This window comes from Ostrea edulis, chromosome 2, assembly GCF_947568905.1.
Source record: "Ostrea edulis chromosome 2, xbOstEdul1.1, whole genome shotgun sequence".
Classification (NCBI taxonomy): Eukaryota; Metazoa; Mollusca; class Bivalvia; order Ostreida; family Ostreidae; genus Ostrea; species Ostrea edulis.
In genome coordinates this window covers 2,969,055-2,988,709 of record NC_079165.1, presented here as the reverse complement: position 1 = coordinate 2,988,709, position 19,655 = coordinate 2,969,055, and the positions used below count along the sequence as shown (strand labels likewise).

The window sequence follows — 19,655 nt, the reverse complement described above, 5'->3', positions numbered from 1 at the left end:
TACATGTATTTTGATATCATTAACTTACCATGAAATATATTAATAAAGAAAACAAAACATTCATACGGAAAGACTTGAGTTTTCAAATTTTATATCCAATGAATAAAAGCTTCCCCGAAAACAACATTGTAAAAGATAAAATAATTTTTTCAACAATTTTCTCCAAACATAGCCTTCTTAAATCTCATGCAATCACTACCTTAAATCGTACTTGCTTTTATTCGTAATTTAGTTCTAGACCTGGTATAATACATGTATGTATTTATGTATCACATTAAATTTTAAAGCCAACGAGTCCGATGTGTATAAAAGATTTGCCTCATTTGGGATGAATTTACGTGAAAGTTCGCACATTTAGCATACCGATATCCTGCGGATTAGTTTTGAACCCGGAGAGATACAGCGGAAAAGAGAGATTGAAACAGAACCAATAATAATTAAGTTGAAGTTTACGATTAACAGATATGAAATAGCTCAAAGACTAAAAAACAATTTATGCTTAAATGGAATTCAAAAGTCGTCTCATTATTAATCTGAATATTAATATACAAGTAATTCGTTTAGAAATAAACTGCTAGAAGTCCGCCCTATTTAGGATTGGAGTGCTGCGGTCACAAAGTCTCTGTTAGTTAAAAAAATAATACACATGTATATCAAACACAAGATGTTTAACTTGCTGACTAACAAAATCACAAATTGTCGTTATTATATACATACCACACTCCCTGTGATAAATGCAAGTATACACATACACGGTATCACATGTAAATGTGCGATAATGACGATCGCCACCGGGGAGGGAGCAGGGCCGTAAATTAACCTTCAATTTGGAGGAGGCAGGAAATTAGGCGGGGGTCTGGGGGCCGCCCAGGCCCCCAGACGCTGAGCACATTTTGTGCACACTGAACACGTTTCGTGCAAAATCCTTGATTCTAGGGCCTTCTAAGATGTTACTTGACTAACTCATTCTAAAAGAAAGATTTGGAATGCTTTTTAAGGGAGGTATCATGTTCTTAGTTATTGGAAACAACATAAATTCTAATGAACTTTAAATTTTAATTTTTTTTGGCTCAAAAGTTGGAGGAGGCAGCTGCCTCCTCCGCCTCCATGTAATTTACGGCCCTGGGGAGGGGTCACATATAAAGCACACGTGTTCTTTCCATTTTCTACCCATAGACCGGTCACTGCGCGCTAACACGCCAATGCTGACATTTCAAAATTCTTGTTACATGCAAGATAAAAAAAATTGTTTTACCGCTGGTAAACAAATTCTCATTTATTTTAAAATTTTAATCATAACATAGTATTGTCTTCCGATTTTTGGTGTCATCTTAACTACATTAATCATTCTAATTTTTAAATTCTGTTCCGTTCCACGTTTTAGCAACACCCTTTCCGAGGTACACACTTTCTATAACCAACTCACCATCTATCGAGGTACACATACACACTATATATAACCTACACACCCTCTACCGAGGTACACACACACACTTTATATAACCTACACACCCTCTACCGAGGTACACACACACACTATATATAACCTACACACCCTCTACCGAGGTACACATACACACTATATATAACCTACACACCCTCTACCGAGGTACACATACACACTATATATAACCTACACACCCTCTACCGAGGTACACACACACACTATATATAACCTACACACCCTCTACCGAGGTACACATACACACTTTATATAACATACACACCCTCTACCGAGGTACACATACACACTATATATAACATACACACCCTCTACCGAGGTACACATACACACTTCATATAACCTACACATATCTACCGAGGTACACATACACACTTTCTATAACTTACAAACCATTTTCATTTCCACATTTCTAATGTTTACAATGCTTAAATAAGGTATTTTTAACAGGCAGTAAAAATTTGAATGTCAGTTACTGAGATACAGAGCTCACAATTCTTTGTTATGTATTGTCAACATGTATACAGTAGATTGCTTGATGAAAAAAAAGACGTCTAAAACAAAATGAGATGACTAACAAACACTCAAAACTGTTTAACTATTAAGAATTAACTTGTAAACTTTAAAAAAAAACACCGCTGCTTTGAATAAAACATTTACTAGGATATTAAACATAATGTAAATTAAAAAACATGACACAAGCCTTGTTTACATTACAAAGAAGTGTGAGCTCAGCAGATCCTTTCATTATAAATGGATGAGATCCACATCCAAATAAGGAAAATCCAGATGTTCTACCAGATGTGAATACATATAATATACTCATCATATCAATTAATAGACCTTTCCCTAGCTGTTGTCACACTTGGATGACTCTGGGCACCTTCAAAGTTTTGTAGGAAAAAGAAAACAACTATACTACACACAGAATTTTATTTGTAAAATTAACAGAATACATCATAGTGGGACTTACACAACAGTAGTATATATAGTAAGTTTGACCCTGTCCTGGGTTCAGAACCCCTAACCAGGGGGTCATGAAATTTTCAATTTTGGTAGAACCCAATCCTGAAATTTACAGTTTATGTCCCCCTTGTCCCAAAGATGCTTCATACCAAATTTGAAAAGAATTGAAATAGTAGTTATCAAGAAGAAATAAAAAAAAAAATAATCATTGTTCACACATTTAATAACTGACGATGTTGTGCCCATCCTGATACCAAAACCCCTACCCCTGGCTTCATCAAACAGTTTCTGCTCTTTCTAATTATCCACTTAATTTCAATTTAATATCAATAGCACTAAAGAAGATGTTATTTAAGTGATTTACACGACGGACACAGACCAATAGCAATAGATCACCTGAGTGACTCAGGTGACCTAAAAAAAAATACAAGTTACTATGTTTTTACAAAACAGATAAACTGAAGGAAGTATTAACATAAGAAAACCACATATTTCCACTAAGCAGCATAATAATAAACAAGGCTCATAGGTCTGAACTATCACCTGTGCACTATGCATCCTATTTTTAAGCTAATGCTCATGTGCCTGAAATGTTAACAAGAGCTCAGTGACAGCAAGGCAGGGCATAACCCTCACAACAACTGTTCATAAGTTTTTTCTATGAAGTCAAGTAGTGACCTTGACCTTTTCCCTCTCAATAACAAAGCTACACATGAAATATCAAATCAATTGGGTGAAAAATGAAGCCTGTTGTGTCTATAAACTTTTTCTATGAAGACCTTGACTTGTAAATCAATAGGATTCACAACGCTATACATGAAGTGCCAAATCAATCAGGCAAAAAATGTGGCCTGACACTATATTGTCTACAAGATTTTTCTTCTAAGTAAATTTTTAGTTCTGTAGTGACCTTGACCTTTTGATCTCCAAATTTATAAGGCTCTTCCTCTCTTGATAACAAAGTTAGCTAAATCAAGCAACAAGAGTACTGCAAACTGTACATAATATGCCCAAGAAAATACTTACATAGGATGTTTTTCTTAAGCCATAATTTGTAGAAATTTGTTTCAGGTAGTATCTGTGACTGGAGGCAGATAGACAAACCAACAGTTCTGTGTTTCCTAAAATTTGACCAACTTCAACAACCTCTCAATACTCAAAACGTCAAAGATAATTAAAATTTGTTGTGAATCAAATTTCTTGCACTATGCACATCTTCAACTTATTTACAAATACCATAGCTTCTAAACTGTGAGAGGATTTATAAGGACAAACCATGTCCTTTATCTAATATAATATTTTCTCAAAATGGACTAAGTTCAACATGAAATTTTCTTTAAAAATGAAGAAAATCAAAATCCTTGACACATGCACATCTTCCATACCCATACAAATACTCTGTAAAATAAGGTCCTCACTTAAAAACTTAACTGTAGAAGGAAAAATAAAAGACAAATCATGTACTCTCTATGCAATAATTCCTTGAAGGTGACTAAGTTCAATATCCTGTAATTTTTTCAACAAGAGGCCTACAGGCCTTATAGGTCACCTGAATACTAGAAAAAAAGTATCACTACTCCCAAGGGCTGTGGAATCTAGAAAACAAAATTCCTGTTCTGAATATCTAAGCTAAATTCTAATGTTCAGCAACAGTATAAAACAAGATGTGTAAAATTACCATTTTTTGTACATCCTTTTCTGCTATTCCTAAGTATGCATTTAGATTTTATACATCATCAGCAAACTTACAGATAAATACTGTATACTAAGTTTGGTCCCACCCTGGGGTCAGAACCCCTATCCCGGAGATCATCAAATTTACAATTATGGTAAAGGACTACCTCCTCTTTCTAAATATCCATTTCGTTTCAATTTAGTATCAATAACACTAAAGAAGATGTTATCTAAGTGTTTTACACATAAACACTATATAGTAAGTTTGACCCCACTCACAGGTCAAAACCCCTACCCCGGGGATCATGAAATTTACAATTTTGGTGGAGGCTTTCCTGCTCTACATCACTAGGCATTTAGTTTTTCTTACACATGTGCGGTTGTAGAGAAGATTTTTAAAAATTGGTCAATTTTGGGAAGTTTTTGCCCTGCCCCCAGGGGAGAGGTAAAAATGCACGAGAAGTCAAAATGGATCAAAATTGCAGTACGATATAGAATGATCCACAACGAAGCTACATAGCAAGTTTCAGCTTGATACATGACAAAGAAATGAAATTAGAAACAGAAAACCACTAACAGACGGACAGATATTGCTGTACCATAATATGTCTAAAGATAGGTGTATAAAAACTGTAAATTGTAATTAAGTCATTTGAGTGGCTTAGTCAACATTTGACCATCATGTTCAGAAATCGATCATGTTGATGAAAACAGAAAATCTACTTTTTTTCAACAAACTTTCGATCTTCTTTTTTTCTTCGGTTATCCAATTATGAATCGTGTTTTTAATTTTCCTCCATCCTAGTCTTGGCAGATTTGGGTTCTTTTCAATAAACTTTTCACAGTCGGTCTTCTTCAATTCTTTTTTTTTGCACTATGTTTGTCGTGAAAAATTGTCTAAGTAACGATTTCTCCTGCTGAGAAAGGTAGACCTTTTCTGTAAAAAAAAATAAAATTAATGTTAATCTGAACATTTCTTGTACATGTTGCACTGAAGCAATGGGCTTTATAAAATTTTAAAAGATAAGAGTTTTATGTTAGGTGTTCGACAAGTGAGATTATCCTTCAAGAACCGTATCATTGATTGCATATTGTTTAACATCCTGCTCGAGAATATTTCACTCATATGGAGATGTCACCATTTCCGGTGAAGGGCTGCAAAATTTAGGCCTATGATCGGCGCTTAAAGCCTTCGAGCAGGATAGGATCTTTATCATGCCACACCTTCTTTGACATGGGCCCATGGCTTTTGCGGTCTCATTCAAAGGACCATTCCATGTAGTCGCCTATTACGACAAGCAAGGGGGTACAGAGGACCTATTCTAACCTGGATCCACACGGGATAAGAACTTAATAAAAGATTTGAGAAAAGCAAACAAATACATAAACTTTCAAAAATATTTTTATGTATGCAAGATTAAGTTGAAATAAAATGTGAAGGGCAACATGTCAAAACAATTCCACAATGTAAATTTGCACTACGGTTGCTATAAAATCTTTACCATAATGGTCATACCTTTTTATTTCTGGATTTGATTAAAATTTCGATCTCTTGATGTTTTTTTCAAGGTCCCTTGAACTTCGAGTTATCTCGAGTCATTTGTATAATTATGATTTATGGAATAATGCACATAGTCTGAAACTGTTCACAAGTTTTAAAGATATACACCGGACAATACATGTCTATGGACAGACAGATGGTACCAGTTCAACCCAAAACTTCATTTGCTGGATTATCATTACATACAATCTATAACGCTAGCATGAAATTCTGAGGGCCTTGGGTTTGAGTCACATTTGGAAGTGAAATTAAAACTACACTGCACATCATGCCAACTATCTGTTAACAAGTTTCTTTGTTTTAAATATAGTTATAATTTAGTCTCATTTGCAAACAAAATGTTTATTAACTAGAGATTGTTTTCATGAAACTAATGTCTCCTCCGCTCCCAAATTGGAAGTGATCCAAATGAAACCTCCTCCCCTTAATGCACTGCATGGTATGGAGGAGAAAGCACGAGCAGAAACATAGACATTATGAACTCCCATAACGACATAGGAAAAGTGCTCACAAACTATTTTATACCCTACACCCCTCAGATCCACTATAACATTAAGAAAACCAATTAAACCCTCCTGTTCCTACAAAATGCACATCCGCAAATGGCACTGGGGTATTGTACAAAATTTCAAGTCTATCGGATAAGCCATATAGCAGGAAAAGCATTCACAAGCTATTTTAATATCCTCCATCCCTCTTAGATCCACTATAACTTTTAGAAAATAATTGGATCCTCCTGTCCCTACAATATGCACATCTACAAATGACAATGAAGCATTGTACAAAGTTTCAAATCTATCTGGTAACCCGTATAGGAGGGGAAGTGTTTACAAGATTTTGTGACAGAAAGACAGACGGAAAATACAAAGAAATATGTCTCCCAATGAAAGAGAGACATAATTAATCAATTTACCTCTCTTATCATTCTTCTGTTTGCAAGAAAATTTGCCTCCTCGATGTCCCTTGTCAGCACTTACTGTAACACTAGTATCTGTAAAAAATGAATTTAAAGAATTAATGATATTAGTATGCTTACTCCTCCTAGACACCTGATCCCACCTCTGGTGTGTCCAGGGGTCCGTGTTTGCCCAACTATCTATTTTGTATTGCTTATAGGAGTTATGAGATTGATCACTGTTCGTTATCTTCACCTTGCATTAATAGTTTCAAAATACCACGCTAAAATTCCAGTTTCAACTTATATACATCAACAGCAATCAATTTCAATCACAAACAATATTCTTGTTTTGTAATCTGTCATAAGATTACTAAAAATTAACAATGCTCAAACTTAATAAAAATCTCACCTTCAAGAGACTGTGTTCCACCATTCCGAGACGGTGTTCCACCATTCCGAGACTGTGTTCCACCATCCTGAGACTGTGTTTCATCATCTTCTTTCTCACCATCAGATTTTTACAATGGCTGCCAGGAATGACCCCATGATCATTCGGATAGGTGAAAAACTATACCAAAAACATGGACATTTACCTCATCTCTATGTCCATATCAGTCAGAAAATGAGAGAATTAGGGAGATTCCTTGTTACAGTCAGAAAGATAGACTCGGAGACAAATAATATGTCAGAACTCCTCATTCCCAGGAAATTTCCTGTTGCAATTAAAGCCACTCGTGCCCTTTGTGGCTACAAGGAAAATGAAAACAAGTACAGTAACCCTTCCTTGGCATTGAAATTAGGCCATCTGCTTAAAAAATGCTGCACTGTAAAGAAAGCTATTTCCTTAGTTTCTGGGGATAGATCAGCTGTACAAGATGCCCATGATTTTCATTCTTTGTGTGAAAGTGAATGGAATGAAGACATATCGAATGCAGCATTGGAAACGCTGAGCACTAAGAAAAAAGAGAAAGGAAACATTTTACCTTTGACGGAAGACATCAAGAAACTTCAGAGCTTCTTGAAAGGAAAATTGACTAGTTTAGTTAAAGAACTAGAAAAGCAGTTTGCAAAATCAAAATGGGATGAACTCAATCAAGTGACACTGGCAAGTGTCGTACTATTTAACAGAAGAAGAGGTGGGGAAACGGAGAGAATCACGGTGAAATGTTATTTAGATTCTAAATCCAAATGCTCTTTACGAGATTCACTGAAAGATATTGAGGAATCTCTATCACCAGTGGAAAAAATGATGTGCTCCATGTTCCAGCGGATAGAGATAAGAGGCAAAAGAGGCCGAACAGTTCCAGTTCTTCTTCCTGCAAATATAGTGGAAAACATTGAATTCTTGCTGAAGTTAAGAAATGATGCAGGGGTACACAAGGAGAATGAATACCTCTTTCCAAGATCAACATTCGATTAAAAAAATCCAGTACGAAGTGCAGATTGCTTAAGAAAATTTTCAAAAGAAGCTGATCTTGCTTTTCCAGAAAATATAACAAGCACCAAATTAAGGAAACATGTTGCAACAATTTCACAGATTCTGAATCTTACCAAGTCTGATTTAGAAAATATGGCAAATTTTCTTGGGCATGACATTGAAGTACATCGGTCGTTCTATCGTCTTCCACAAGAGACTCTCCAGATAGCAAGAATGGGCAGGCTGCTTACTGCATTTGATAATGGAACAATAGGACAGTACAGTGGGAAGCGACTTGAGGAAATTGCTGTGTTTAAATCTGGAAAGACACTGTATGTCTTAGATAATTAAAATGCATGTGAACAATATCAATTTTATGTTGTTTATACAGATTTAGAATCTGATGGTGAGGGGGGGGGGGGGGGGGGGGGGGGGGGCTGTTGTACAGATTAGCTTAAAACCAACTTTTATTTGTGTGCGAGAAATTTTTGCAAGAACCTTACCATCGTGAATATTTCTAGCAATGAACCAGTTCTTTTAATGTCTCTAGTATTTGTTCCAAGTTTTTCTCAGTTGCAAAAATTATTCACTGCGAACCAGTTTATCGCTAATAAATCGCAAAATAAAGTTGTTGCGATTAAAAGTTGGTTTACAGTATACACTGACCAGGTACTGATAAATACTTACTGAGTTCAGACATCATATCCTCACTAAGTCCTGGTACATCTTCCTTAGGGCCTAGTTTTTCTTGTTTCGCTGGATTCCCTTCAAACAAAAACCCCATAACCCATAAAGCTCACCTTGTCCCTGCTATTCATTCTTCTGAAGACTTTATAGATTTTCTCCTATATATTTGCAAGCAAAATTTTGATTCCATAAAATGGCTCCACCCTACCCCAGTCTGAGAATTTAATGGTAGACAGATAGACCGTGGCTATGCCAAATGAGGTCGGGCCATGCCATGTGCAAATAAGATATCCCGAATTGTCTATGCCAAATTCTAAGAAACAAAGGAATAATTGTGATACATGTGTGAGATAATGCATTTAAAATAAATATTTTCCCTTAAAATTGTCAAAATCTATTTTTGTGACCTGGAGTTCCCTCCGTTAATTTTAGAGTATACGACTTGAGTGTCTATAAGTGGTTTGAAGATTATGACTAGTGCTCTAGACAAATGTTTCAACATACGATTCGTATGTCTTTAAATGTCAATGCTTTTTTTAAAATCAGCATTGACAAATTTTATTGGGATCGATTTTTAAACTAAAATTTTCCTCAACAATATGACTAGAGTTATCCTATTTTTCTTACATCCCAAATATTCAAGTATTGCAAGAATGTCAAAACAAAATAATATACGTTCGACTTTTTGAGGTGAAGGTCAAATGGCATGCATATGATTCCGCAGTAAAAATATTTTCTGGACAGTGATTATGATTAATTATGATGCGCAAAAGAAAAAAGAAAACCAGGACAATATCAATAGATTAAATGTAGAATTGGAAATGGAGTATGAAGTTGAATAAAACAAAAGAAAGTTTGTTAATAACTATTTTCTCTCGATATATGACGTGTTATTTTTGTCGTAAAATTTTGGTAAGGTCTATGCCAAATGCCAATGGTTTATGCCACATCAAAAAGACATCTAGACCTATTGCCTATGCCATTTAAAAAGTTAAATTCTCAGACTGCTACCCCTGGGGTCAATGATGTGACCAAAATTAAATCTAGACTACTTTATGTCAGGAAGCTATCATGTAAATTTCAATTTTTCTGGCCCAGTGGTTCTTAAAAGATCTTTTACATCTTGGCATTTCTTGATATCTCACATTGGAGGGGCATGACCCTTCATTTAAACAACCTTTAATCCCCTTCACCCTCAGATGATTTGTACTAAATTTGATTACAATTGGCTCAGTTATTCTAGAGAAGAAGATAAAAATGTGAAAAGATTGCAGATAGACAGTGATCAGAAAAGCTCTAATGAGCTTTCGGCTCAGGTGAGCTAATAAGCAAACTGCTTTCAACCGTATCAAAAACATTATTTTCTATAAGCAAATTTATCCATGTATAAATTAATCAATAATTATACCTTAGTGATTTCACTTAGTGTATGCTTTATAAACATGAATTTATGTCTTACTAATATGCATAATTACTTACCTGTAGACAAATTAATGCTCTTTGATCTATCAGCAATTTCAAGGTCTCTTTTATATTTCTCAAGTTCTGGTCTTTTAGTAAGTTTTTCTGAAATAAGTATTTTCATTTTAAAGACAAGATATTATCTATTTAAAAAATAAAAATATTGGCTCTTCAAGAGGTTCACATCTGAGATTTGAAGTAATGTCAGTTTTATTTTTATTTCTACATTGAAGGAGAATTAGGAAATCAAAATGAAAAACTGGGGTCACAATGCTTGTTATTGAGCTACAGTGCTCTAAACACAACCTTTTTGCACTTAAAATTTATTCAATATTATACTTTATTTGTCTGTTGGTGTCAACACAACATAAGCTACACAAATCAATCATTGTATAAAATATATACATAATCATGTCTTCTAACACTACAGATAAAAGATAAAAAAAAATGTTAATACTATTAATGGACGTAAATGATGACCTTTTGCACTTAATATACGAAAAACTTCATGATATCAAAATTGAGAGTTTAAAAGAACAAAGTAGGAGTAATGTCAATTTCTGAAATTTTACATAATTTTACATAATATTCAAGGTCTGGTCTTACAATTTAGAATAGAATTTTAAAAAGTTGGGGTTGGAGATCAAATTTTTGAATTATCAGCGAAAAATTTATACAAAATTTCAAGTAAATTAATTAGAACTTTTTCAAGAATCGGTGTTCTGTTAATAAAAAAAAAAAATCTGTTTGCAAAAATATTATCAACCAAGTTAATAAATTACAACATTTGAACTTGTTCCAAGTCTCAACTACCTGTATCATAAATTATAAAACTGATATACATGTATATGGCAGTATAAAACAGACAATACATTGGATGAAACAGAAATTGTAATATCATGCAGATTTAGAACATTTTGATTAGTGAATCATTCCGCCATAAAATATAGTCCCTGCCAAACCCTTCCAAAATTTGACTTGACTCAAATGTTTTCAAAAGGATAGGGTTCAGTGATAGATAAATGTGTAATATGTTTGCAGCAATGGGATCAGTATTGAACCAGTAAATACTTAGTTGTTGCATCCTGCGTAGTTGTGCTTAAAAGCAACTTGCATCAATAATGCTTACAAAATTATATCAAGTTTTTGAAACTTGAGTACTTACTAAAGTACAATATACTTTTGGTGGTTTTTTTCTTCTGTACTTTATTTGGGACTGGGGCCCTTACAATTGGGAAAATTAGCGTCAAAACAATTTTTTTTTTTTTAATTTACGAATGGGAATTTTTAGGTCAGATTTTGGGAAAATGTCAAGAAATTTTTGGATTGGGACTGGGGCCGATATTTGACCCTAAATCAGGCCCCCCAAAAAGCACTGACTTTTGACACCATCTAGCCCCTTAATTAGGGACTGACCCCTAAAACTAGTAGCATTAAATTTCACAATTTCCAACTACATTTCATTTGAATTCTCTTGGATCCACAACTTGTGATTTGTTATATGGTTTTATATAACAAATTTCAAATGAGTGACAGTGACATTTTTTCAAGAATTCTACATGCATTGAAATGTTTTATAATTCACACATACATACTATATGCTAAGTTTGGCATCGTCCTGAAGTCAGAATTAAATTCTACCTGGAGATAATGAAATTTCGATAGATCAAGGTCTTAAATTCCCACTCTATATGACAATGCATAAATTAGTTTTTCTGACACAGGTGCAATTGTAGAGTGGAAGATTTTTTTAGAAATTGTCAATTTTTGGCACTTTTGCCCCATCCCTAAGGGTGTTGGAGTCCTAAAATTTACAATGTATGTCTTTCTTGTACTTCATACCAAATTTGAAAAGAGTTAAAAATGTTCAATTGTTAACACACATTGCAAGACCAATAACAATAGGTCACAAGAGTGATTCAGGTGACCAAAAAACTGTAGTAAATAAAATGTTAGTAAAAACATTCAATAAAAACAAAATAATTAATGCTGAATGAAAAATTAAAATTACTTAGACTCTGTGCAACAACTGGTGAAGCCTTATCAAATGCTTTTAGCCTATCAATATCTAATGAAATGCTGAAAATAAATAAAAGGCACATCAAGCATCATCGTTAACGTATTGATACCCATCGTTATTTAAAATACATGTCAATAGGTTAACATTGCAGAGTAGGTCCAAAGATCACAGAAATACTCACACAGAATCCTCATCCCAAAACGATACTTCAACTTTAGCACTTTCCTTTTTACTAATAAATCCTGGCCACCACAGTGTTGTCCAAGACCCCATTATAATCGGACAAAGCACAACATCATGAACACCTATTAAAGTAAAGTATACATGTTAAAAAAAACCCACTTTGTACCAATATGTGACTTTCTAAATCTGGAGATTTTGTTTTCAAAAGATCATTATGTCATTGCACAATAATTCATAATGCAATAGATATATTTTACCCAATGTGGGTGTGTCTTTCATCGTTTTCCGTTTTCTTGTTTCCATCTTTGAGAATCTCTGATTTCTAAAAATGTTTGCATACAGGGACATTGTACAAATGATGTATTAATTACTTCTATTGATTCACAATAATAAACTGAAACAGAAGTTCAAAGTAAATTCATGTCTGAAAGAAAACAATGCACAGAAAATAAAGATATTAAAGGAAGTTTAAAGCGCAATTTATACAATACTGCAATTGCACTCGGGATTTCAATTGCCCCGGCCGGCCTGGATTTTCCTAACCATTTTACCAACATATTCGCTATCCCCAGGCCCTTCATCAACAAATTGTCAAAGGCAAAATACACCTTGTGTTTTGGTGTTTTATTCCCATCCCATGATACTGCAGGTCTTACAGTACAGAGGTATTTTGGTTTTACATGTCACCCATGAACACTGACATTTGTCAACGAGTTATTTTTAGATAATAAACAACTATTGCATGCAATACTTGTCTCAACTGAAAAAGTAAAGTAAAATAAGAACAGTCTTTGAATTTATAACGAGAGAAAATTAAACATTTTCCAATACTTTTCTTAATTTATGTTCTTCTACATTATGCAGAATAATAAATATTATTTCATTGTATTAGACAGAGCTCCAGATAAGGTGCGTATCAGCGTAAATACTCATTTAATTTGACCAGATACGCAATTAAGTTGAAAGTTATGCGTACAATTACGCATTAGCGAATCTAAATACGCTTAACACTCCCAAAGTAATGCATACTTGTGATACATGTAGTATAATATAAATACAAATTATCTATTCATATGAATACGGAAGTTCCGAGTTCCCAAAAAGTTATTTCCCTTTGTCGAACTCTTCCGTAAATTATGACGTAAAATATGATATCATAGACAGTGGGTACATTTGCTAATTACTATCGTTGTATTATTTCTTAAAAGATGATATCCAGAATTTCTGAGACCATCCTATCTCAGGGAAAAGGCAACTTTAGTGAGTTTATGAGTATTGGATAACAAAATGGCTCAAACAAATATTGTTAATTGCCATCGTTCTTTGATAAAAGCGTCACTCATGTAGAAGAGGAAATGAATAATGATTCAATAGGCAATTTGATGATCTTATTCAAACAAATTATGCTTGATATGGCCAGAATATGCATACCAGTGATTGATATAAACAAAAGTTACGCTTTTATTACATTAATCGTACATAATCGTTATGTACAATGCCAGTCTACGATATAATGTATACATTGTGTACCCACCATACGTCATAAAATGCGAAAGAGTTCAACAAAGGGAAATAACTCTTGGGTAACTCGGAACTTGCGTATTGAGGTTTGCCCAGGGTTTGATCATACATGAAAGCGCTATGAAATACGATTCGATGACAATCACAATTTTGAAAGTTTGAAAGAGTCAACTCAAAACAACTATATAGTCCTACTTGTTATACTTTTTTCTTAAAGAGGTAGTGTGCGGTCGAAATCACAGAAAACAAAATCTTGTATTATCAATCGTGGACAAAATGCTGCTAAAAACATGGCACAAAAAATATCACCAGATAAACAATACTTCCTCTGTTAAACTTTGACTTAAAGTTTTTACTGAAAGGCCGCTCAAAGCAGCATTGTCTCAATAAGTATTTTTAAAAAGCATTTGCGAGAATCGGAGTCACGCATTTATTTGATACTTGTATATTTACGGGGGGAAATCCTTTGTAGTACGTTCTTTTTATTAAAACTCTTCACTGTTATTGGGATTTTTAAATCTATCATTGAGGTATTGAAATTTAATATGTCAGACATCCAGTCACATGATTATGATCCAATTCTGTATTAGTGGTAAAACAGCAAAGATAATCAGTAAATTACAAAATACTCTTTTGACTTCTTCTGAAAAGCAAAATATTCATTGATTTGAAAATCAGGGGGTAAATTTATACTCTTTGTGGTCAAAAATTATCTGGAGCTCTGATTAGAATTGTTGAATTCTATTTATTTTTGGAAATTTTCTGTTAATTGTATACCGGTTTACATTTCCTCTACATTCTCCACCCTCTAAAGTATTCAAATTTACACTCCGAATTTATCGTGCACAAGCACATGATACATAAAACTACTGACCTGTTTAAAAGATGCACCTCAATTATTATTTATTCATCAGAGATGGGGTAATCGTAATCAGTAATCGTAATTGATTACAATCGATTACATTTTTTTAAGTAATCGTAACTGATTACATTTGTTTTTAAAGCAAAGTAATCGTAATCAATTACTTTGGCAAAGTAATTGTAATTTATGATTACAATAATGATTACAATGATTACTTTATATTTATATTAAAATAATTATTTAATAGATAACAGTTAGAGCTTATGTATGTTATGTGTGCCATCATAAGATTTATCCATATCTATATGATATTATACTTACAGTATTTGCATGTATTCAATAGCAACTAAGGTCTAAATCTGTTTAAATTAAACTTAATAATGTGAACTAGTATACCCTGTATCATTTACTGTACATTTCATTGATCTCATTGATCTATTGTTACTTAATGAGTATGAGCTCACTCCTAATTAGTAGTTCACTATACTGTGACCTATTGTTAATTAGCATCTTTCATCATTTCTGTGGATTTGTTTATACTAATACTTCAAACATAGATCACTATGGAAAAATCCTTTGAAGATTAAGCAGTTCATCTGAGTAGATCTACCTTTCACTATAAATATTTATGACATGGACTTCTGATACTCATATATGTATTCAAAAGCATGTAATCATGATTACTGTTCACAGTAATCGTAATTGTAATCAATTACTTTCAAAATATGTGTAATCGTAATCATAGATTTTCAAAGTAATCGTAATCAATTACATTTACAATGTAATCGCCCCATCTCTGTTATTCATATTTTTAAAAACAGATAAAAGTAGGTAGAAGTAGCTACTTTAAGCAGGTTTAAATACCTAGGTAGCTACAATAATTGTAGGTAGAAATAGTCCAGGGATGTTTTTAAAGTCTGTAGGGGGCCGAAATAAGGCCCCATTCCCAATACTAAAAAGCAGGTATTTTTCACAATTTTTGCTTTGAAATTCCCAAACAATGAAAACAAAATAAGCAGAGTAACCTAATTGTTAATAAATCTTCTCCACAGACCCACAGATTACAATATTTGCTTCAAAATTGTTAAGTAGACCTAATTTTCTGACCTCTGCTTATTTGAATGAAGTAAACTTTGGCCAAATTGAAAGTCAGAGGGAGTCCCAATACGCCGGTTTCGAGATACGTTCGAGTTATTATCCTTTGAAGAACTCTCGTACATAGTAAGGCGTGAAACAACTTGTTTACATGCGGGAGTGGGACGAATATTCATCACTGCATAAGTAAATGTACTCAGTATTTTTTTCATACGCTGTTTCATCACCTGAATTCAACTGATACACAAACTAAGTAAGTGATAAGTAATGTATTCAGGGAGTAATTAAATATGTGGAATTCTTGTTATATCATGTAATTTCGTTGGTTGTAGGTTTCATATCCAGGATATTACTTTAAAACATTTCTTTCAATAGTATTTTGAATTTCCTTCATTTACATATTTAAAGAGGAGCAGCACTTAATTAGTGATGTACCGATTGTCGCCGACTTTCGATTGTCGGTCGCTATAACTGAAACGATGTGAATAATCGATTGTCAGTTTGAAAATCGAAAATCGCCAACATTGGTAATATTTTTAATAATACGAATATTCCTGTCGCGAATTATCTAAAATCAAAAATGGCTGACGAAGCTGAATAATCCGATAAGATTGAATGATAATAATGATTGAATATTGTTTAACGTCCCTCATGAGAATCTCTCACTCGTATGGAGACGTCACCATCGCCGGTAAAGGCCTGCAAAATTTAGGCCTATGCTCGGCGCTTACAGTCTTTGAACAGGGAGGGATCTTTATCATGTCACACCTGTTGTGACACGGGGCCTCGAGATTTTGCCTCTTACAACATGTAAGGGATAATGAGGCTCTATTCTAACCCGGATCTCATAAGAACAACAAAAGTCGAGATATCTACCCCTATCCCGGGAAAATAAAATCGAAAGTATGGGATTATTACTTCAAATTTCTAATTATGATTTTAGACGGACCTCCATATGAGTGAAAAATATCCGACAGAGACGTTATGCAAGATAACATCAATCTAATGATTTTATTCTAATTAACTTAATATCTAGGGTAACAAAATAAAATAAATTTAATATATCTATGCCTTAAATTTGAAATCATTAAAATTCGATTATTTTTTGATTAATCAATCGAAAAGGTGCATCCGATTAATCCGATCATCGATTAATTTTTTCCCCCGATTGCCCATCACTACATTGACTGTAGGTTCACCCTGTCCCACTTAGACACTCAAGTTCTACTAAATGTTCCTCGTACACAGGAGAACTCTTATCTCGAAACTGGCGTATTATACCTTAATGCACTCTGGATTGGTTTTCTCCCTACTTCTCTGTATGAAACATTTTTCCCAATTTCAAGTAAATGTCGCTATTTTCCCCAATTTGGACAGGCCCAGGCCCTTGAAATCAAGACCTTAAAAAACACTGTAGTCTTTGGTCTGGGCCTGGTAAACGTTACAAAATATATACAAACATGTAGCTGCGCTCGCTCAAACGGTAGCACCGTCAACATATTATGAATCATATATACAAGATATTTACAAAACATCAACAAATTACTGAAATAAGATCGAAAGATCTTAATACGAATACCGTGGTATCATAGGACCCCGGCACACCGCCAATTTCATGGACCAAACTTGGCAAAGACATTAGGCCCAAAATCTTTGAACAAACATTGTAACTGACTGACAACAAATTCATAAACAATAGATTGAACAGTATTAATAAAAGTAATGAGTTTCAAATAAACAAATAATCATGTCAACTTTACCAGTTACAGGCAGCCATTTGGCATTTCTAGTCTTAGCACGTGCACAGATAACTCCGATCCCGATCAGAAATCCCCCCTCCTTCCCTCTAAATCACAAATGGGTGTCTGAGGCCCCAATGGATCCAGGGCGAAGTCATGGGGTGTAACCCCATTAAATTACTAAGTTTTTTCAATACATGAATGTAGTGTTTTGGACATGTTTCTATATATCAAAAGGATCATGTTTGTGACGTCGCGCCGTCTATGGAACGGACCTCTCAGTCACTATCTCATAAAATAGATAAATCTGGAATATCAGATCTACATAAAATCTTGACATTTCTTGCGATTCTCAAGACAATTCTACAATTATAGCAATGATATAACCAGAGATATATAACATAGGTTAGCGAATCACATGAACCTGTACCTCAATTTTAGAATTCCAACATGCGGTAAATTCAGTAAAATACATAGGCTACACCATAACTCACATATCCTAATATATCAAGTTGTACATAATTATGGCGACATTTTGGGAAACGTTTGAGTGCAATTTGCCTGGTTTTATTATTATCATTATTTTCATTTTTTTTAAGGGGGGGGGGGGCTCTTCTATTTATTTATTTTGTTTGCTACTTAGTATATTTATTAATTGAAACTTGAATCACAAAATCAATTTAAATATGGTAGCTTGATTAAAGTGTATAATAGTAATGAAATTATCAATTCAGCACATCGATGAATAGACATTAAGAATTTATAAGTGCATGGGATCGTCACATATTTTAAAAACGTGCACGCCGTGCAGTGGACACTGTTTCTATTATATATAAAAGGTGAAGATAACAAACAATATGTCTCTTATTTCACATTTGACTCTTACCATCAATGCTAACAATACGATAAAAACATCCCTGGTCATCCAAAAATAATTTAGAAATAATCAATGAAGAAAAAGTCTTGAAAATAAACAAAAATCCATTTTCATAACTGGAAACTGAATAATCATTCGAATTGTTTAGTCCTTCTAACATCAAAAATGCTGGAAAATGAACAACAAAAATACCAGTTAGACACATTTCACAGCCTGAAAGCAGAGAAAGCAAATAAATAATAGAAATTTTCTCCATTTTTAAGCATTTGACAAACTTATCCTAATATTTACCGCTTCATACTCAAAATGTAACTGTATTAAATCAAGTACTGTATATGCAAGCCTCACATGCATGCATGTAATTGATAGAATTGACTGTTAGACATGGTTAGTATTGAATCATGTTCACATAAGTTTTAATTAAAATGTATGATCAATTATAGCCCAACTCCCAATCAAACGGGGAGAGAAATTCAGTGTCCTTGAAAAACGTTTTCCTTGTATGTATGTGTTTGAGAAATAGAGAAAAAAGATAATATAGATGATAATAGTTAAGTACATTCATATGAAAATCATTCCGATTCCAATCACGTTGTCCCTTGCGGATCCGAGTTAAAATAGACCGTCAGTACCCCTTGCTAGTCGTAAGAGGCGACTAAATGGGGGGGGGGGGGGAATTCCTATTGATCATACCGCAAAAACGAGGCCCCGTGTCACAGCAGGTGTGGCACGATAAACATCCCTTTCTGCTCAAAAGCCGTAAGCGTCGAGCATAGGCCTAAATTTTGCAGCCCTTCTCTGGCAATGGTGACATCACCATACGGGTAATAAATTCTTCAACAATATATAACCAAACAATCAGAATTATTTCTATATATTCACCAGTAAGACAACATTTCCCCAGACTGACGTGAATGGACAAAGGCAAGAAGGGAAATAAAGACAATGTCATCACCAGTGTATTTTTTTAAAATATTATTATTGTTCCGTAATACACAAGGAATTTAACGTAGCTAGCTAGCTAAACTTCATTAGTCACCGATCATCACCCAATTCGTAATAATTGCGAAATTCCTCAACACACATGTTTCAGTCGATATAAAATTAAAATCTTCGAGAAAAATAATAATAATAATAATGATAATTACAAATCAATCAATATGAATAAATTCTGGAAGTGGAGATGTCGGTGTCTTTTTTGTGAATTATTGAAAGTTGGGCCCATATAACAT

At 33.9% G+C, this 19,655-nt stretch overlaps 1 long non-coding RNA gene across 9 annotated transcripts; it reads right to left on the bottom strand.

The window, feature by feature from the left end:
* Nucleotides 1-2,378: 2,378 nt before the first annotated feature.
* Nucleotides 2,379-17,809, bottom strand: LOC125672677 (uncharacterized). 9 transcript variants are annotated; one of them, XR_008800763.1, is made up of 11 exons: nt 17,568-17,619; nt 17,387-17,458; nt 12,587-12,651; nt 12,328-12,451; nt 10,145-10,231; nt 8,666-8,743; nt 8,113-8,308; nt 7,797-7,877; nt 6,971-7,514; nt 6,577-6,654; nt 2,379-5,039 (listed from the first exon to the last, which is right to left on the bottom strand). It is a non-coding gene; the product is annotated as an uncharacterized LOC125672677 (long non-coding RNA). The 9 variants fall into 9 exon arrangements; XR_008800766.1 differs by lacking the exon at nt 17,387-17,458 and adding an exon at nt 12,138-12,205 and having other exon boundaries at nt 6,971-7,877; nt 8,113-8,297; nt 17,568-17,714; XR_008800765.1 differs by lacking the exon at nt 17,387-17,458 and having other exon boundaries at nt 7,761-7,877; nt 8,113-8,297; nt 17,568-17,699.
* Between the last annotated feature and the right edge of the window lie 1,846 nt (nt 17,810-19,655).